Source organism: Cryptotermes secundus, unplaced genomic scaffold (assembly GCF_002891405.2).
Source record: "Cryptotermes secundus unplaced genomic scaffold, Csec_1.0 scaffold523, whole genome shotgun sequence".
NCBI lineage: Eukaryota > Metazoa > Arthropoda > Insecta > Blattodea > Kalotermitidae > Cryptotermes > Cryptotermes secundus.
Window position 1 is genome coordinate 371,539 of NW_019734360.1, and position 22,668 is coordinate 394,206.

A 22,668-nucleotide genomic window follows, 5' to 3' on the forward strand; every position below is an offset into this window, starting at 1 on the left:
AATGAAGACGTTCAGCGTCTTGTACTTGAAACAAATGAATTATAAGGCACGTGTAATGAGATGACGTAAACACTATGAAATGCCTGTAACTTACAGCCTAATTAAAGTATTAAAATTGAAGTCGTCTATATGAAGGCTTATTCCATGACTTCTATATCGAGGTTACTTTCAGTGGATAGAGAAGAGAAAATTTACTTTTAAATGTAGTGGAAACAAAGTGGCACAAAAGGCATAAATCACGTCAGTAGGCAGACTTCAAAATGCCTCTTGTCTGCGGAAAGGCCCGGCTTCATACCCTGCAGCATTGCTTTCTCGCATCTCCATGCTGACACTGCGCTTATCATAGACTTGTCTGCAGCTTACCAAAACAGTCCCACAAGTAGCCGAAATTTCGCAGTCATCTACTTAGACACGAACTGTAACAAGGGTAAAGCTGTCCCTGTAACAGGCCGTTGAGGTCCATAGGTTTGCGAGGCGTCGAGGTTCCCACATTTTCCAGACAGTCGGCTCATAGATGGCGGTGAGGTTGTCAACCTTACTCCCCGGCCGCCCTTTACACCCAGCAAGATTCCTGGTATTCATTTCTGTTAGGGACTGAGTCGACCCCAGGGTCATAGTGCGGCTGGAAGGATTAGGCAATTGAAAAAATCCAATGACCTCTAAACTTTTTGAAATAGGACCGGACACTAGAAGCTTTCTCGCCTCCTCTATTAATACAGCGTTTGCCTTTTTAGTTCCTTTTGAAACTCAAGACGAAAATATCGTGAAAACTTTTACAGTCTACATATTTTAATTCATCTAAGCAGAAAGAAAAGTAATACTCATATAGAACAATATATTCTGAGATGTAACCTCGTACACTCGTATAATTCGCCAGAAGCTAACCGACATTGAAGATGGAGAACGTGGGTATGAAGTCGGTCAGGAAAGCTGTCTGATTCCCTTCTTGCAGTCTGTATTTTCTTTTAGAAAATTAACTTTCCCTTCAGATTGGCAGGTGATTTTGTAGTTATTTTTGTGTTATTTTAAAACATCATGCATAGTCTATCTAGACCAGCCGTGTCAAACATGCGACCCCCATAGCCACAAAGTGCGGCCCCTCATCTTTTAGTGCTAATTGATATTAAAATCAATATTAAATTTTAGTAGAAATATATTTTGTAAAGACAATTTTCCAACAGACCAAAAGACAAGCAGTCTCACGCAGACATAAATTAGCAGACTGCAGGAAATTCAATGTTTTGCTATTTCTAACCCAATTTCTTGTGTAATTTCTCTTTTTACATATTGAAAAGTTGTTTGATACTTGTCAAAAATGGCATTGTCTTGCTTTTTAAAACTGTAAGATATATGACTTTAGGTAATTATATTGAAATTATTCCTAAATAATAAATAGAATTAAATTTCCTTGTATCAAAATCTAATGTATATTTCTATTTTGAAGTGCGGACCTGGACTAATATTTATAGTGCTGAGATGGCCCTCTGTACAAGTTGAGTTTGACATGCCTGATCTAGACCTATTTGTTCTTTCATTGTTTACAACTTCCTTCTGTTTTACAAACGAAACGAGACAATTATTGGGACTTTTTTCATATTGTTAAAATCTAATGTTCTTGAAAGTTCTGTTTTCCATGAGCTGGGTTTAAAATTTATAGAGTTTGAATAATGGACCATGTAAATAGATAATTGCAATAATAAAAACCTGAAAAAATTAGTTTTATTTTGCCGTCGGCAAAACTCATGCGAAGACACCAGCATTCTTGCGAATTCAAAGTCATTCGAAGATACCAGCATTCTTGCGAATTCAAATTCATGCGAAGACACCAGCATTCTTGCGAATTCAAAGTCATTCGAAGACACCAGCATTCTTGCGAAATCAAACTCATGCGAAGACACCAGCATTCTTGCGAAATCAAACTCATGCGAAGACACCAGCATTCTTGCGAATTCAAATTCATGCGAAGACACCAGCATTCTTGCGAATTCAAATTCATGCGAAGACACCAGCATTCTTGCGAATTCAAATTCATGCGAAGACACCAGCATTCTTGCGAATTCAAATTCATGCGAAGACACCAGCATTCTTGCGAATTCAAATTCATGCGAAGACACCAGCATTCTTGCGAATTCAAATTCATGCGAAGACACCAGCATTCTTGCGAATTCAAATTCATGCGAAGACACCAGCATTCTTGCGAATTCAAATTCATGCGAAGACACCAGCATTCTTGCGAATTCAAATTCATGCGAAGACACCAGCATTCTTGCGAATTCAAATTCATGCGAAGACACCAGCATTCTTGCGAATTCAAATTCATGCGAAGACACCAGCATTCTTGCGAATTCAAATTCATGCGAAGACACCAGCATTCTTGCGAATTCAAATTCATGCGAAGACACCAGCATTCTTGCGAATTCAAATTCATGCGAAGACACCAGCATTCTTGCGAATTCAAATTCATGCGAAGACACCAGCATTCTTGCGAATTCAAATTCATGCGAAGACACCAGCATTCTTGCGAATTCAAATTCATGCGAAGACACCAGCATTCTTGCGAAATCAAACTCATGCGAAGACACCAGCATTCTTGCGAAATCAAACTCATGCGAAGACGCCAGCATTCTTGCGAATTCAAATTCATGCGAAGACACCAGCATTCTTGCGAATTCAAATTCATTCGAAGACACCAGATTTCTTGCGAAATCAGATTCTACCCAGTTTGCTTATAACATGACCGAACAGTAATTAAGCACACGGACAACTTTACCTTTAACTTGTCTGTCAGTAGCTCGAGCTGCATAACTTATGGCGTTGAATGGTACGATGATTAGTAAATGGGTCCCAATATCGCAAGGATTGTGGAGGGAAATAATGCTGGCTTCATTTAGGGCACCATAACAGCAAAATTTAATGAGGTACGATGGGTTGGTATAGATTGGATTGATCTGGCTCAGGATAGGGACTAGTGGAAGGCTTTTGTGAACACGGTAATGAACCTTCGGGTTCCATAGAATTTTGGGAAATTCTTGAGTAGCTGCAGAATTGGTGGCTTCTCAAGAAGGGCTCAGCTCCATTAGTAAGTAAGTAAGTAGAAAAAGGTAAAGCTATCCCTGTACCAGGCCGTGAAGTTCCATAAGGTTGTGAGACGTTGAGGGTCCCACATTATCTAGACAATTGGCTCAAAGATGGCGGTAAGGTTGTCAGCCTTACGCGCCGGCCGCTCTTTACTCCCCAGGAAAATTATTTAATTAATTCCTGGTACTCATTTCTGTTAGAGGCTGAGTCGACCCCAGGGCCATAGTGCGGCTGGAAGGATTAGGTCAATTGAAAAAAATCCAATGACCTCATCAGGACTTGAACCCGCGACCTTCCGGCTTGTAGCATAGTGCCTCAACCAACTACGCTATTGCGTGCCCCAAGTAAGTAAGTATAACAGTAAATTTCCTCGAGTGGTTGAGAGGAGCCTCGAGAAAAGTTATTCATTAAAACGGATCTGGGCCGCAGACTTTCCCGGTTACGAGCTATGAGTGCTGATCGCTCTATGTGACACCGTGTAATTCTGGAGATGGTTGCGAAAGAAACCACACTGTGCTGTATCCCCGTATACCATGATCTAAATTCTCTCTTCCTTGAAAATTTCAAATCGGTCACGGTAGCAGAGCGGTGTAAGGTATGAACTGTCTTCGCTCGTTCGGAAGCCGGGATCATGGGTTCGAATCCCAAACAAGGTATAGATGTTTGATGTGTGTATGTGTTTATTCTGTGTTTGTGTTGTCCTGTGTTCAGGTAGAGGCCTTGTGACGAGCTGATCTCCTGTCCAAGGAGTTCTACCGTGTGTAAAATGATCATGAAACTGAGAAATCATTCCTATGCTCCAAAGTGGGGCACCATATCAACATACATAGGCTCCATTTAATGGCCTACCTATCTTAGGATAACAGTGAAAGGTGTACGGAGTGAGGCCTGGTGGCCTATATCAAGGTGGAGTCCTATAACCTTTTACAGAAACTGAGAATAATCAGGGGACATGAGACGCAGCCTAGCTGCTGGGTTGTGCTTCACTGTCCAGGCGATCGGTAACGGCAAGTGGGGATACGGGAACATGTGATCATCCTTGCTTCCAACCTTCAGATCTGTCACATCACGGCTCGGGAAAGTTAGAAAAATTTCTGCAATTATGAGCAAGAAATTCTGGGAAGAACTAATTGCCTGCTTTCCTTCGATACGATACGGACCTCATAGAAGGGACTCGTCCAACAATTCTCCCATTGTTGCGTGTGTGTTCGTTGCCGCGGTTATTGTTTTCTGCCGAGTCGTTGCCTAGCAGCGTACTCGTACATATAGAAACGAAGAGATTTATGAAATACGCCGTTGAGGTGGACTCAGATGCCGTGATATACATACCAGGTTTCATAAAGATCGGTCCAGGCATTCAAAAGTTGATAGGGAGGGACACAAAGACACACAGACAACAAGGAGATCGCATAAGCCTTACAAATTGTAGTGATGAGCAGATAAACGGAAATGAACATGAAGGTTGCGCCTTCTCCTTTTGCTGGCTTGCTGCATGAATAATGTAGTGACATGTATAGTTGTGTAAACAGGTAAACGTACAACAGCCGTTGCTAGGGAACAGCTCTGTGGACACATTGTTTCCCCGGCAACGAGGAAACGCACTATAATGGAAAATATGCTTTCCGCGCTGTTCGTATCGGTGCTACAGAACGAGGACTAGTAGTTCAACTCCTTGTGTTGGCGGAGTCTCAAATCCGAGACAGTAAAATATGGCCATGAGTCCCGTGCGACTAGGACCTGACAATAACTGCGCTGGCAAGGCCCAGCAGCTATTGCAAATGACAGACTCGTCCTGTCTTCAGAGAGGAGGCCCCACATCAACAAACCCGCAACTGACGGGGCTCGACACCAATACACACTGAACGACTGACAGTCGGACGCTGACCGCGCGACACCCTCTATCCTCTAAAGTTCGCACTAACTTCGCCGACAAGCGGCGGACGCTCGGTCGGTATAGTTCGCTTGCGGACTAAAAGCCACAGCTTGTTTATATTTTGTTTTGTATGCAGTAGGTAGGACTCCTTGGACGGGGGATCAGCCGGTCGCAAGGCTGCTACCTACTCACGGAACAAAACGAAACACGAATAAACGCACACAGACATGTACGTCTTGAGTGGGATTCGAACCCACGATCCCAATGTTCGAGCAAGCGAAGACAGCACATCTCTTAGACCTCGCGGCCACTATGATCGGCAGTTCAGTGGTTAAAATCATCAAATGTTCAGCGTTTTGTTATGGTGGCTGGACTTGTAACACAGAATGCTCTGCGAAATGTCAGTAAACTTTCATCACGCTACATGGCGTCACTTCAATTGTTGCGTCAGCGGAACCTAAAACACTTGCCTTGTTGCCCATAGAGACCAGTCGCCGAAGTGCATGAGCAGGAAGAATTCAGGGTGGCATAGCAGCAAGTTCACACAGCGCCATGGAGACGTAAGGGAGAAGGGAGATGTAGCTCCACCATTCTTGACGCCAGGACTAGATTAAGGTGAATGGTGAGGTTCACGTCCCGGCCGCTTTATCTAAGCGAGAAAATTCCGCGGTAGCCAAATTATTAGAGCCTGGGTAAAACGCAGAGCCGGTCTGGACGCTGTGGAATAGAGAAAAATTTCTTTGATTTGTTTCATTCTTGTCCGTCACACTAATAATATGACAAATGACAAAACAATTCCGTCCAGTGTGACTGTTGAAGCTTTTACTACTTCAATTCTTAGCACCCTAACATGTTTCGGTCCCTATAGACCATCATCGGAGGGACAATAATACTTCTAGAAACTACTATTAAATTGGGTGTTTTGATTTTTAAAATACATAAATATACACTTTATACAAAATCCAAATTTCTTACAACTACAGCAACTGTCCTTGATGCATTAAAGTCTTTTAAAAACCAAGAAAGACAGACGGCACAAGTTCGGCCCCGCCAAGAAAAACGAAAGGACAAGGCACACGAACCACTCGGTTAAAGAATTTTAACTTAAATAACAAAAAGTTTTTAAAAAAATGTAATTCATCAAGGACAGTTGCTGTAGTTGTAAGAAATTTGGATTTTGTAAAAAGTGTATATTACAAATATTGTTTATTTATGTATTTTAAAGATCAAAACACCCAATGTAATACTAGTTTCTAAAAGTATTGATGTTCACTCCGATGATGGTCTATAGGGACCGAAACATGTTAGGGTGCTAAGAATTGAAGTAGTAAAAGCTTGAACAGTCACACTGGACGGAATTGTTTTATTATTTGTAAAAATTTCTTCTTACTTGCGGGAATCGAATGCCCACCATCCAGCCCGTAACTTATTAATATACCGACTTAGCTAACCCGAAATATTCGATTCGGGCTGCGAGTACGTACTTTAGCCTCAAGTAAAGGTAGTCGTTACGTCGTTACTTGTGTAAATATTCTTTTATAGGTAATTAACTAACTAACCAGCTTCATTGAGCTGAGCCCTTCTTGAGAAGCCGCCACTTATGCAGCTACTCATGAACTTCCCAGCATTTTATGGAAGCTGAAAGTTCATTACCGTGTTCACAAGAGCCCTCCACTGGTCCATATCCTGAACCAAATCAATCCAATCCATACCACCTCAACCTCTCTCTCTAAGGTTCATTTTAGTAGTATCCACCCGCCTACGTCTTGGTCTTCCTGGTGGTCTCTTTCCATGTGGCTTTCGCGCCAATAGTCTATATGCATTACGCTTCACCCCCATTCATGCTACATGCCCTGCCCATCTCATCCTCCTTGACTTGTTCATTCTAGTTATATTAGGAGAAGAGTACAAGTTATGAAGATCCTCATTATGCAGTTTTCTCCAACTTCCTGTCACTTCATCTCTCTTCGGTCCAAATATTCTCAACACCCTGTTCTCAAACACCTCAGTCTATGTTCCTCCCTTAATGTCAGAGACAAAGTTTCACACCCATACAGAACAACAGGCAAAATTATAGTTTTCTATATTCTAACTTTTACGTTTTTAGACAGCAGACGAGAAGACAAAATATTCTGGACTGAATGGTAGCAAGCATTACCCGAGTCGAATCTCCTGCTAATTTCCTCCTGAATCAAATTTTTATCTGTACAGCCGTTCCCATATATCAGTAATTACTGAAATTATATTGATAATGTTTTGCTGTGGACCTGCCACCCTGGGGGGCCATGATCGGTTGGCCCGGATGCTGCTCTGCCGCTACACAATGCAGACTGTGTTACCCTCAATTTACCCGGATATGCGGCTGTCATCTTGTGACGAGTTTTCCATGACAGCTAGTGTAATTACCGGTCGGCTCCGTCGATAATTGCCGACCCCGGCGGCTATGTTTATCTGCATGCAAAGAGCGCGGCGCCGCGGTAAACTAAGAGATTGAAAATTGGTCTTGGGTTTCCTCCCTCCCTCTCTTCTTCCTTCTGCTTCCCGCTTATTTTCCTGTTTCGTAAGCACATGGCGGTTTCTGGTGTAATCTGTAAAGTCCATCTTTCTGAAGATTATATCGTTACGAATCTGGGCTGCAGGTCTCTCACGCTATATTCCGATGGCGCGGTACCCTGTTTCGTTTTCTGTGTCCACGGTCCGTCTGTCCCAATGCAGGAGATCAGACTTCGGATCGTGACTTCTCGCGGGAGTTCACTGCTTTATCATGTCGCGTGTTGCCTATATAACGCGACAAATACATTCACACAGGTCTCCGATTTGGCGAAATATACAAATATTCACAATCACAAATACTGCCTCGAAGCCAGCTGAAGAATGACTACCCTTCTAAGGTCAGCTACAAACCGAAATGAACTCGTCTGACATTGACATTGTCACGTTTGCGACTGATGGTCAGTCAGTCAGTCATTCAGTCAGTCAGTCTTAGTGCCGAGCCCCATCTGGGGCTCATGACCAGATATTTATTACTGTTTCACACTTACGGTCTCGTTTTTGTGAGGCGCACTCTCTGACGAGAGGACGGGTCTGCCTCTTGTTTATATACTGATGGTCCTTGCCAGCGCAGTCTTTCTCGGGTCCGAGTACCTTGGTACACGAGACCATATTTCACTGTCTCAGATTTGAGGCTTCCCGAACCCGGAGGGACAGGTCTCCGTATTTATATCCTCCAGGAACAGGGTTCCATTTTCGTCGCCCTTACGACTCGCAGGGCTACAGTGTAGCTATTGGAATCAGCCTCCCGATTGGTAATAACTGACTTCTCCTACTTATAACATCTCGGCACGGACCTCACAAAAACACCTTTCCTCTGCTGTTGGTTACTGGCTACTGCGTAGTAACGGCCGTTGCGTAGTTCCTTATTTCGCGATCGTTATCTAGCAACGGGGCTACATGTCACAGTGTTTAATAATACAGTTCTTGCCTGACAGGAAATAGTGCTTCTACATTATCAGCTGATTAGTATTGTAGCTACAGGAAATAACGTAATTTTGTATGGGTGTCAAACTTGGTCTCTGACATTAAGGCTTTAACATAGGCTGAGGGTGTTTGAGAACAGCGCGTTCAGGAGAATATTTGGACCGAAGAGAGATGAAGTGACAGGAGGTTGGAGAAAACTGCACAATGAGGAGCTTCATAACTTGTACTCTTCTCCAAGTATAATTACAATGATCAAGGAAGGAGGATTAAGTGGGTAGGGCATGTAGCACGAATGTGGCGAAGATGAATATGTATACGATATTGATGGCAAAGCCAGAAGCATGTAGCACGAATGTGGCGAAGATGAATACGTATACGATATTGATGGGAAAGCCAGAAGGAAAGAGACCACTGGGAAGGCCGAGACGTAGGTGGGTGAATAATATTAAAATTGATCTTAGAGAGACAGGATGGGGTGGGATGGACTGGACTGATCTGGCTCGGAATAGGGACCAGTGAAGGGCTCTTGTGAACACGGTAATGAACCTTCGAGTTCCATAAAATGCTGGGAAATTCTTTAGTAGCTGAACAACTGGCGGCTTCTCAAGAAGGGCTCGGCTCCATGAAGTTAGTCAGTCAGTAAATCAGTTAGTTAGTTAGTTACATAGTCATGAATTTCAGGGTTAAGAGTCGCGCCATAACTCCGACGGTTAATCACCGGGTTCCTACTGCGGCAGCCTAGGTTCGTTCCCAGGTCAAGTCATGTGGGATTTGTGATGGACAAAGTGACACTGGGGCAAGTTTTCTTCGAGTACTTCAGTCTCCTCTACCATTCGACGCGCCATTGTCCCGAAACTGAGTGTCTTTGAGTAACAGAGTTACTAGAAAGAGTTAACTTTCAGGTTTAAGTCGGATCGTTAGGAATTTGGCATATTCCTTTCGCATGACGGCCCGTGCGTTATCAGCCCTATCATTTTTTTCCGCGGAGAAGTCATGGTGACAGTGCAACTCCCATAGAGCACTGCAACAGTGGACATGGGACCACGAATCTCATATGTCAGAGTGAACATTCCCGTAAATCATGCGCTGTGCGGTTGGCGGAAAGTGAAGAAAAGGCGGAGTTTAGACATGGGAGGAGTCCATTGATTGACATGTGTCAGGTTCACCACGCCCATTTCGTCTCGCGTGGCCAACTGTGACACACTTCCGGTTAAATATGTTATTCAAAAGACCACTGCCCCTTTTGCCTTCTGCACGCAACAATAGCCCTGCCGTTTACTGCCATCTGCCGTCGAGATGTAGAAGTTCAGTGAATTCAAATTCGAATTCGATTCGGCCAAATCGTATTTTCAGCAATGAATGTTTTCATAGAAATGTTAAAAAAAAAATCTGATGACGTAGCATAGTGCAATTAGTTTCTAAGCAAAATAATATGCCGCGATTGTACCACGTTAAGTCCATGAGCTGACGAAAAATTAACCCTTTAAAGAACAATGGTCACTATATGTACCACCTGCTTTAACGTTGAAGAATTTGAAATTTCGCTCAAAGAACGTATTTTTGCAATACTTATGATAAAACAAACCCTGATTATAATCGTAACTGACTGACTCCATGGAGTTGTGCCCTTCTTGAGAAGCCGCCAATTGTGCAGCTATTCAAGAACTTCCCGTGTTCACAAGAGCCCTCCACTGGTCCCTATCCTGAGCCAGATCAATCCAGTCCATATCATAACATTCTATCTCTCTAAGATCGATTTTAATATATTATCCTCTCACCTACGTCCAGATCTTCCCAGTGCTCTCATTCCTTCTGGCATTCACATTAATATTCTATATGCATTCATTTAAACCCCTATGCGTGCTACATGCCTTACCCACCACATCCTCCTTGACTTAATCATTCTAATTATACTTGGAGAAGAGTACAAGTTATGAAGCTCCTCATTATGCAGTTTTATCCAACCTCCTGTCACTTCATCTCTCTTCGGTCCAAATATTCTCCTTAACACCCTGTTCTCAAACACCCTCAGTCTATGTTCCTCCCTTAATGTCAGAGACCAAGTTTCACACCCATACAGAACCACAGGCAAAATTATAATTTTATATATTCTAATTTTTGTTGTTTTTTGGATAGACTAGAGGACCAGTGGTTCTGGACTGAAATTTATCTAGCATTATCTAGTTCAGTTAATTTTTCTAGATATAATTCGAAGACTGGTTGCTGTAAATCGTACATAGTGTGTTTTTTGTGAGATGTGAATTTAAATTTTAACTATTCAGATTTATTTTATTCATATTTGTAGCAGTTAATTCATGAAAGGAGACAAAATTCAATTTGTATAGAAATCGTCAACTTTTATACCAACTAACAATTTACTAATCTCTTAACATAACCAGCATTTTGGGAGTCCTTGCAATAAATTCGCGAGACAAATGAACACAATTGGGCCGAGTGAATCAGCGCAGTGAGTTACTTGGAAACAGGCAAGTTAGACGGAGCCCTGACCTCTGCAGCAGCTTCTCTTTCAGAATCTGCAGTTCCGTTTCGTCCCGAAAATTTTACTCAATCTTGACTGAGATCGAACACACATTTCAAAGTACTGATTCGGAATTCAATTTAAGGGACTAAGTCCCTTGTACTGCGGCCACTTCTGGCCTATTGTACCAGCCCCAGATGATAGGTGAGGGCGATTGTGGAGCAATTGGTGGAATGAAGATTGGCAGGGGAAACCGAAGTACTCGGAGAAAACCTGCCCCAACGCCACTTTATCCACCACAAATCCCACTTGACCGGACCCGAGATCGAACCTGGGCCTCAAGGTCAAATTTAGTTCTCCATTTAGCTCCTTACGTCCCTAACTCTGCTTGTTGCAAGCGACAGATTCTCCGTACCTCTGAGCAGATGTAACTAATTTCATCTGATATCAGCAGCTTGTGTTGTAATTCATTGTACTTTCATAATAAACTACTTTATACGTAGAATAAAACGGTACACAACGGAACTTCTATATATTATCCTATAGAACTAAAGGGGGAAAAGGTAAAGCTATCCCTGTAACAGACCTTGGAGGTCCATAAGGTTGTGAGATGTCGAGGTTCATAAATTTTCTAGACAATCAGCTCACAGATGGCGTTGAGGTTGTCAGCCTTAAGCGAAAGCCTGTCGCCCTTTACTCCCCAGGAAGATTCCTATTACTCATTTCTGTTAGAGGCTGAGTCGACCCCAGGGTCATGATGCGGCTGGAATGATTATGTCAATTTAAAATATCCGATTACCTCATCGGGACTCAAACCCACGACCTTCCGGCTTGTAGCATAGTGCCTCAACCAACTACGCTACCTCGTGCCCCCAAAACTAAACGTAACTAATTAGAATGTTTTTGTTGTTCATTTAATGACGCTGACGATTTAGAAACAAACGATTGGATGGTAGCGACTAACGTTTTGGTGAGGATGTTCAAGGAAATGATCATGCACTAATTTAAGCTACTCTGTCGCGATTTGCATGAATCGTTTGAAGGAAACGAAGAAAAGCCTCAGTCAGGATTGTAATGTTAATGAAATAAAATTTTCCTATAAATGGCAATTGTCACAACTTTAAAAGTACCTGATAATTATTAAAAATCAGTGCCTGTGGCTCATATATAGTGACCACCCAAGTGGTCACTATATGCACCACCTGCTTTAACACACTAAAACTCTCTATTCTGCCCACATAGTGCATTTGTGAATTCCATATGATTTTCAAAATAAACAAATTATTTCCCTAAGCAGCTTTAACCTGTTGGTCTCTGAATTTGTATATGTTGTTTAGAAGATATTCGGACATTTCTTCTAAGTAACACTTAAAAATTCAGAATCACTCTGCTGGTCCTCGCCAGTACAGTGATTCTTGTTTCCGAGTTCCACGGGACTCATGATCGTATTGTACTGTCTCGACTCGACTATCTCTTAAAAGAGTTAGAGTTAATCACTGTGCTGGCGAGGACCAGGGGCAATTTAGGACTCATTCAGTTTTTAGAGTTTTAGTCCCAGATCTGCCTGCTGTTAGGAGCCGTGTGTATGAGTCGGCAGGGTGTGACAGACTGCGAGTGTTACTTTACACTCTGAAGGACTCTGACGACCGTACAGTCTTGGCTTTATCCCGCCTTTCAGTTGAAGCATATGGTGGCACCTAGTCTTGTAGATCTGTCACAGCTGATTGCCCTCCGCTGGCCGGCCAGAGCCCATTGGCACATTCATATTAACAGTTTGTAAGCGACCCAGTAGAGTAGACATCTCTTCGCACTTTCACTAAAGATGGAAATGTTTTTTTTTTCTTTCTTTCGAGATACTAGATTTTGGGGCTGCGCCAGAGCTAAGTTGGTTAGGGCCCGAGTTCGATATCAGTATATAGGGAATTTGTGGTGGGCAAAGCGGGACTGGGGCAGGTTTCCGCTGACTACTTCGGTTTCCCCTGCCAATTCTGATTCCACCAAGTATACTCATTAATCATCCTATTATCTACAATATACAGACTCCATACTGACAGCATCGTTAGCCCCGTAAAGGCGGGAGAGGGAAGAGGGGAGGGGAGAGTGGGAGGTAATTAGAGAAACTACGTTTGGAGGGGGACAAGAAACTGTATCTCCGGGTTTTGAAGGTTCCCAGGCAGTGCCCGCTCGTCTGGTGAAGGTAGTGATATTTGCTTTAATATTGGTACGGCTACATTACTGTGAAATGTTTATATTACCGCTGCGAGGGTAGCATGTGAAGCATGCAGTGCAAAGTGTAATTTGGCTACAAATTCAGCATTTGTTCTAGGACCGAGGAAAACCACGGAAAACCTTGATCGAGTTGGCCGGTCGCAAAATGACTTGTAGCCAGCAGTCCGACATTAAACACGCGAGACCTAACATTAGTTCCTATCTGGCTGTTTCTTTTTTTGGAAAAAATGTGCATGTTTGTTTTTACAGACCTTTCTTTTTATATGCATAATTTGAATGAGCACCAGAGAGTTGTGTGTGACATTAGTGAAGCGATTACATGCCTATATTCATAATGTAAACATACATAACTTTATATTTGTGATTATTTGGATATTGGTGAATTTGAATATCTATTGTTGTGGGAACGAAATCGGGTGTTATGTGAGGCTTCTTTTTCATCCAGTAGCAGAGAACTGTTATGTTACAGTTCATAGATTATGCCCGCTTCTCTTTTCCACCATATTGCTCAGCATAATGAAACTTAAGGGCTGAATTTCTTCTCAATAATATATAGAAATCTGGTCCGTACCTCACAGGAAATATTGCGTCTCCGCTACAAAGCCCAAACTGGTTAATACTGTTCGGACAGACAGTCGCTGTTTACTGTGAGAACCGTACGGAACATATGAATACCCTTTGTGGGCAGAATGCAGAGTTTTATTGGTATGTATAGTAACTAATGGCATGCACTGTTTTCGCTCGCTTGGAAACCGGGATCGTGGGTTCGAATCCCACTCAGGGCATGGATGTTTAGTTTGTGTGTGTGCGTTTTTCTGTGTTTGTGTACAGGTAGAGGCCTTGCGACGAGCTGATCACCCGCCCAAGGAGTCCTACCGAATGTGTAAGATCTAGAAAACCGAAGTGAACGAAGAAGTTCATGGAGGTAGGCCTAGACCCACTGGGGCTGTACTGCCAAGAAAAAAAAATAGAAACTAATGGGCTTTAATCCGTTAAATAACGAACTTAAGAAAGAAAATCTTCGTAGTAAAACGATGCATGAAGTTCAGATATTTAGCAATCGACTAATTCACTTACTTTTGGTGCACCCTGTTTTCACAACATAACATCATAAGCGACAAGAATACCTTGTTTACACAAACTCGGATCTCCTGCAAAGATTTCCCAATACTGGTTCTTCTACAAAACATTTCTCCATAGTTGACTTTGTCATCTGGCAACAGAACATGTCCTTCAAGAAGCAACGAAGTAACAAAATAACACAGAACGCCTGAATTGAAGGTCACATCAGTTCGTCAGTCTGTGACCTAGTAGCAATGGCTAAACAATTATAAAGTTTTCATAAAAATTCGATAAAGGAAATTGGAATCAAAATTTGTCGGGAAACTCACTTCTTTACCCACATAAATCCTTAAGAAAGTTCACTCTACTTAAGACAATTAACTGAATTTTATCATAAATGTAGGCCTACAGCCCACCCTAAACAATTCATCAAGTTTTACAAACAGGCAAAAAACTTGCCTAACTGTACAGAACACTGCTGGGAACTTTGTGTACAAACTTGTGTTAAGAAAATTTCCCTTTCCAATTTTGCTTTTCCAGGCGTACCATGCATTCTGGTAACGGAAATGTGGACCTGGAACTAGCTAACTTCATGGAGCTGAGCCCTTGTTGAGAAGCGGCCAGTTGTGTAGCTACTCAAGAACTTCCCAGCAATTTACCAGCCCGAAGGTTCATTACCCTGCTCACAAAAGCTCTCCGCTGATTCCTATCATGGACCAAATCAATCTAGCCCATATAATCTATCCTACCTCTTTAAGAACAATCTTAATATTATCCAACCACCCACTTCTTGGTCTTCCCAGTGATTTCTTTCCTTCTGGCTTTCTCACCAGTAGCCTACATGTATTCCTCTTCTCTCCCATTTGTGCTACATACCCTACCAATCTCATCCTCCTTGACATGATCATTCTACGTAATTATACTTGAAGAGGAGTACAAGTTATGAAGCTCCTCATTGTGGAGTTTTCTCCAACCTCCTGTCACTTCATCTCTGTTCGGTCCAAATATTCTCCTCAATACTCTGTTCTCAAACACCCTCAGTCTATGTTCATCTTTTAATGTTAGAGACAAAGTTTCACACCCATACAAAATCACAGGCAAAATTATAATTTTGTATATTCTAATTTTTATGTTTTTGGACAGCAGACAGGAAGACAAAAGGTTCTGGACTGAATGGTAGCAAGCATTATCCGAGTTCAGTCTTTTCTTAATTTCCTCCTGAATCAGGTTTTGGTCTGTTATCGTCGTTCCCAAATATCTGAACTGTACCACATTTTCAAAACATCTGTTTCCTATTTTCATGTCATGATTTCGCCCTGCATTCTGCTGACGGGACAGCAACATATACTTCGTTTTCCCTGTGGAACTACGTGGACCTAATTCGTTTTAGTATTAATTGGCTGAGTCAGCTGCAATCATTTTCCAGGTCTAGTTGCAAGCCTCGTTTTATGGAGCCTTAAAGAGTCTAGGGTAGGCTTCCAGAAGTCGTAGTGGAGGTAATGTGGCTCAAATGGAATGCAAAGTGAGGCAAAAGCAGAGATGTCCCTGTCTCCAATTAATTAAGCAACACGCCACAAAGGTTAATGAAGGAGTGGAGGTAGAGCCCCACTATTCTTAAACTCGGCACTAGATGAATATGAGTGGTAAGCATCACGCCCCTCAAGGAAACATCTTCCTGTTCCCATTTTAACAGAAGGAAATATGAGGTGCATAGTCGGTCTGGACGTTACAGGGAAAAGAAAAATCTCTTGCTCTTGCCAGGAATCGAATCCAGACTCCCGGACTGTCCACCCCGTATCGTGGTCACTGTACCGATTAACTACTTAAGAAAACGCCCCTATCCGGTTTGGATTTCATAATGCAGTGCATAAGGGCGTTTCCCTTGATGTTCTTCAGGGTATACGATAATTGTAGGCTGGTTCTTACGAGCACATCGGCTGTCCGGAAGAATATTGAGAACATCAGAGACTGCTCACGTCACTCAGTATGAAGGGTAACGCAGTGTGATTCTAAATTATTTTCGGGGTTTCCGTGGCTTATAATTTTCAAATCGGAAGCAAATAAAAACACCGCTTATTGAATATGAAAATGTAACTCAAAAAGTTTTATTGTTTGCAGAATCATTACTGAATAATGCGGAACAACTTCAGTGTGCGCGCTTTTCTTGGCACGTGACATGTTCGAGCGGTATAGACCGCGAAACCCCGGACAATAATTAAGAATCACATTGTGTTTTCTAAGATTGACGGCGTGTAGCCTGGTTTACTGCTTACTACTTGTTGGTTCCTTGGTTTTCTCTTCAATCCAGACTGTGGAGACAGTACATCTCACCTAAACGCCGGTAACGTCTACCAGATTACACGGACTCACATCCTAAAAGATAGTTTTCTTCAAGCTGGAGTTACTGAAAAATATTGAACGGTAAATTGGGTTCTTTGTGTTCGGCAGTGAAACGAAGCTTTGAAGATGATAATTTGGTTTTGTTTAGGCGTAATTTTGAAGTTCGGAGGTAGAGGGAACTGGCTGAGGTTCGTGTCTAATGGCGGCCGGCTTTGGTCAATCACTCTCCCGTAGAAGCGCCCGCTTGCAAGCAGGCCCACTGCTGTGTTCTTGCTAGACTACACAAAGCAACTGAAAAGTGCAGCTAGATATTTTCTTGCTGTCATTATTGCATATGTAAATTTATTGTTAAAAGAGGTAATAGATAGTACAGATACTCAGACGCATAAGGAGATATTTTGTTTGTTTCGAATGAAAATTTTGGATCTAATGATATCTGTATTTCACATCATGTACAGATTTTCTTGTATGATGCTTCTTCTTCTTTGTCTTCTCCTTCTACTTCTTCTTCCCTTCCTCCTCCTCCTTCTCCTTCTACTACTTCTCCTTCTTTTGTTAATTCTTCTTCTTCTCCGCCTCCTGTCCTCCTCCTCTTCTTCGCCTTATTATTATTCTCCTCCTTCTCCTCCTCCTTCTCCTCATTCTCCTTCTAATTCTCCTCCTTCTGTTAATTATTCTTCTGCTAATTCTTCCTTTTCTCTGCCCCCTGTCCTCCTCTTCTTCCCCTCCTCATTATTATTCTCCTCCTCCTCTTCCTTCTCCTTCTAATTCTCCTACTTCTGTTAATTCTTCTTCTTCTCTGCCTTCTGTCGTCCTCCTTCTCCTCCTTCTCCTCCTCCTCCTTCTTCTCCTTCTACTAATTCTCCTTCTTCTAATTCCCCTTCTTCTGTTAATTCTTATTCTGCTACTTCTTCTTCTCCGCCCCCTCTCCTCCTCTTCTTCTCCATCTCCTCATATTCCTCCTCCTCCTTCCTCTTCTTCAGAATTTGTATCAATTCAGATTTAAAATTAATATTTAATTTTGTACCGAAATAATCCTCACGGATATTTATGATTTGGAGACGGAACGTGCGAACACTAACATAACCTCTCCACCGCGTACTACTTGTATGCGCCTGCGCAGATTCTTCCCCCTTATATTTGTTTGTTAAGCTAAGAGGATTGAGGCTCATGTTCTGAAGCTTTTCCCCGAGACGTGAAGCAGTTCGGAATGATGATCTCACGAGATTCAAAGTTCTCACAAAGCCGATGAACGAAACCACAGCAAACCTCGTACGATCGACTGTTATTCGGGAGTCTAAGGGTTGCAGTTCCTGGCCCAGGGACCGGTTATCCTGAGAATATTTGCGGGTTTCTTCAGGGCCTCCAGGAAGTTTCTGGGATTGTGCCTCTAGTAAGCCTCTACTGTTTCTCTCCGCATATTTTCCAATCATTACTGTGCAATCATCTTAGCATTCGAAGTTCTATGAACTTAAGCTGAGTTACCCGTAGCATAATTAATTAATTCCATGTTAGGTGGGTCCCTTGTCACCACGTCATGGAGCGCCTTCAGGTTGCGGATGGAGGAGACGGCCTCTAGGGATGGAGGGTAGCTGCGACTATATTGAATAAGCAGTCGCGGACAGCCGACAATGGGTGACCCTCCAGCTTGGGGGTTTGTGCATTGGGCTAACAGCTCCTCAACGTAGAAAAGAGAAGCGTCTCACGAAATGCCACAAAGGGCCTCGGATTCAGGATAGGACAGTCTTGTGAACACGGTAATGAACCTTTGGGTTCCATAAAATTCCTATTGGGAAATTCTTGAGTATTTTTGTTCCTAAATTAGGCATCCTGTTGTGCGCATTACTAATATATGATATACAGCAATATATCCATAAATCACAACTTTTACCTTCAATATTGACGTTGCAGACAAAAATTGTAATTGTAGTTCTTGAGTAGCTGCACAAATGACATTTGTCAAGAAGGGCTCAGGTCCATGAATTTAGTTAGTTACTAATAATTTAGATTATTCTGTCCAGGGTGGTTAGCCCTGTGTTGCTGTACTGTGGTCAGAATGTATCTGTTGCTTAGATCAGCACATGTCATTAAATGATGGTTTGGAGGAACTTGGAATGAAGCGCTCATGAAGTGAAGAGAAATCCGGACCAGAATATCCAGTGAACTCGCCAACTTCCGGACCGAACCTCTGCAGCCACCCCTTCCCACTCGTATGGCCCTGAGGTCGATTCAGCCTCTAACAGACATGAGTAACAGGAATCTTCCTGATGGTAAAGGGCGGCCGACGCGTAAGTCTGACAACCTCGCGGCCATCTGTGAGCAGATTGTCTAGAAAACATATCCGTTGCCCAGCAATTGATAGATGCGAACCACACAGAAAAATACTTCTTCCTCTATTGTTGTATTTAAAGCGCGTTGCATAGCAACAGAAAGTATCAAGTTGTTGCCTGTGTATTTGTCGCGGGAATGTGTTTACCGAGTCTTTGCCTAGCAACGGCTCTACAGGTCACAATAATAATAATAAATTATAAGTTAATATATATCTAATGTATTAAAATATTATATAATATTAATCCCGTGCGTGGGCTAGTTCTAATACTTCCACCGTTAGCCCTGCGAGACGTAGGATGCGACGTGAAGGAACCCTGTCCCTGGGAAACATGAATATGGTAACCTGGTCCTCCAGGTTGGGCGCTGGACGCGTTGCTATGTAAAGAGATATTGTTGCGAAATCAAAACAAGGGAAAACAAGATGGTCAATCGATGACAAATTTGGCAGAACCTTCTAAGGAAGGCAAAGAATGAAAATGACTGTTTTGCAAACGATGATATATTTTTTTATTGCTAGTGGGGTGGGGCTAAGTCCCTTGTACTGTGGCCACTTCTGGCCTATTGTACCAGCCCCAGATGATAGGTTAGGGTGATTGTGGAGCAACTGGTGTAATGAAGATTGGCAGGGGAAACCGAAGTACTCGGAGAAAACCTGCCCCAGCGCCACTTTGTCCACCACAAATCCCACTTGACCAGATCCGGGATCGAACCCGGGCCGCCGCGGTGGGAAGCCAGCGACTAACCGCTTGAGCTATGGCGCGGCCCTATATTGTACATAACTCTCTGATAAATAAANTATTAACAATAATTCTGTAGATGTACATTTTCGTCAGAATGAAATACTCCAATTTGTAGCTGCCATCTTCTGGTTATATCGTGACTGGCCCTGAGTAGTTTTGCAATTGGTTGCCGTGGAAACGACACAATGGCAAAACCGACAAACATTACGGCAAACGCTACCATGCTTACAACTAATTATATAGGTTATAGATAACACAACGATAAGAACAGGCAGTTCACAAAATTAGGTTGCCTTATAGAATAACAGATCATATTTCAAGATTATTGGCAGACTAATCGATTAAACCAAATGATCAATGACACAGGCTTAATCACAACTGAATTATCAGTGCTATCAGGTCGCTTAGTCCATTAGTCGGCAACGACATCGGAACACGCAGATAAGCATGGAAGAAACTTCCTGTTTAATGAGACACCGTTAAGGTGACATGATATATATTAATACTTTGCACTTAGATATGCTCACGTATGAACACGTTACATAAATTTTTAATGAGACAATTCAACTGAAAACAACAAACCCGCACCTACCCTAAATGTATGTTACTAATTTCCCGAGGCGAAGGCGGGGAGCGGAGAATTTTTATGTAAAAACAAAAGGTAACGCTATCCCTGTACGAGTAACAGGCCGTGGAGACCCATAGGTGTTGCGAGGTGGTGAGGCTCCCACATTATTTAGGAAAATGACTCACAGATGGCGGTGAGGTTGCCAGTCTTACGCACCGACAGCCCTTTACCCCCAGGAATATCCCTGGTACTTATTTCTGTTAGAGGCTGGGTCGACCTCAGGGTCATAGTGCGTCTGGAAGGATTATGTCAATTGAAAAATCCTGTGACCTCGTGGGGAATTGAGACCGCGACCTTCCGTCTTGTAGCATACTGTCTCAATCAACTACGCTAATGTAAAAATTCTCTTAACATGAATATGGAAATAGGTTGGGTCTGTATGGAGGGACAACAGGTCTCACAAGCACTGTACGTATGGACAGCAAGAAAATATTCGAATAAGAACAAACTCTAAAGAAAACGTTAAGATAAAGGTAAGTTTGTTTCTATACTTAACTAATTAAGTGGATGTATAGATCCGCGTTTTCTTGACCTTGGCACTAGTTGGAGGTGAGTGGTCAGCTTCACGCCCTGGCCGCTTTTTACCTCTGAGAAATAACCATCGTGAGGAATGACAGTAGGGCTGAGTTGTACGTAACAAACAAAATGCGAAAAAAAGGTTTGACGTTGAAAGAGGCTGTATATCGTCCAGATGTTACCCATGAAGGGACCCAGCAATAAATTCTGTTATCTTCATTTTTACACCCACAGTTGCTTCAGAGATGCAAGAAACTCAACAAATAAGATTTTCTGTCAATTTAATTATACATGCCTCTCATTGCTGTTCTCTCTGCTCCGTGATTTACTTAATTACTAAATTTAATATTTCCTCACTTAGATGCTCTCAACTCTTGAAGCATGAAAAAGAGGGGGGGGGAAGGGAAGGCCGGAGGGGGGCGTACACCAAGCCAAAGTGACGGTATGGTAAGTCAATTTCGTACATGGAAGTTACTCGGGCCCTCAGCAATGTTCACTGGCCGTAATGTTCATAAAAATATTTTGTTAACTCGCGTTGTAAAGTGTGATCACGTGAGGCCTGAACAGAGAGAGGAGTTGTCCGCATTGTAGCTGCAATATTCAGTTAAACTTCCATGAGGCACCAACATTATATCATAAATAGTTTCCCTTGCTTTTGGGCCATATTAATCTAAATCGTAACTTAACAATTCAGTTCGTACCTCACAGGAAACACGCTACACTGTATTGCAAAGAGCAATCGGATAATGCTCTTTCGGGAAATAATCGCTGTTTATGCAAAGATTTATAAGGAAAACCTTATGTGCTTTCTGTGCAAGAAATTGAAGAGATACTTTAGGTTAAAACACAGTAGCCAATATAATTAAAGCGTTAATTAATGAATATCTGATGCATCTGTATGAATCATATTTAATAATTTTTGTAAGAGAATACTATTTTTATTTTCCTTGGCACTACAGCCCCAGTGGGCCTAGGCCTACCTCCATGAACTTCTCCGTTCACTTCGGTTTTTCTAGATCTTACACATTCGATAGGACTCCTTGGGCGGGTGATCAGCTCGTCGGAAAGCCTCTACCTGTACACAAACACAGAAAAACGCGCACACAAACTAAACATCCATGCCCTGAGTGGGATTCGAACTCACGATCCCGGTTTCCAAGCGAGCGAAGACATTACATGCCTTAGACCGCTCGGCTACCGTGACCGGCAGATAATACTATTACTGCTTTTTAATTTCATAAGTTGCCATGAGATCAGTGAATTATTTAAATATATCTCCCTCTTTACCTACCTACCTACCTATCTGTTTGTCTATCTATGGCTCTACATCCCTTGTGGACCTTGACGGATTTTTCGGTTTCTTAATCTATACACAGACATTAGGGCTCCTTGGATAGGAGATCAGCCCGTCGCAATACCGCTACCTACACACAGAACAACACAATAAGTGCACACAGACATCTATGCCTCGAGTGGCATTCGAACCCACGGTCCCATTGTTTGAACGGGTAAAGACAGTTCATGCGGCCACTGTGATCGGCATGAAACATGTAAAGTGATAAACTATTTCATAATCGATAAAGAAATCTCTGATTTCCTATCTACCAGTTCTAATTAACAGAATTATTATGCTGGTCAGTCGATTGGTCTGTGAACGGGCGCATGCGTGTTCATGGTGAGGTGTTGGTCGGCTTCGATCATTAATCACTTCCATACAAATCGATTTCGGAGCTCGATCACCGAAAGCCTTAAGAACCCGAGTTGTAACGTGGCGACCCTATCAGTTACAATAAAACATTGAGGAAGTTGCATTTATGTTGACTTGGTATTGCAGGCCCTCGGACGTACCTCAGCCTGTAAGGACGCCATAGAACGGGGGATCGGAATCAACAGCTGCTGCCCCCCCCCCCGCCCC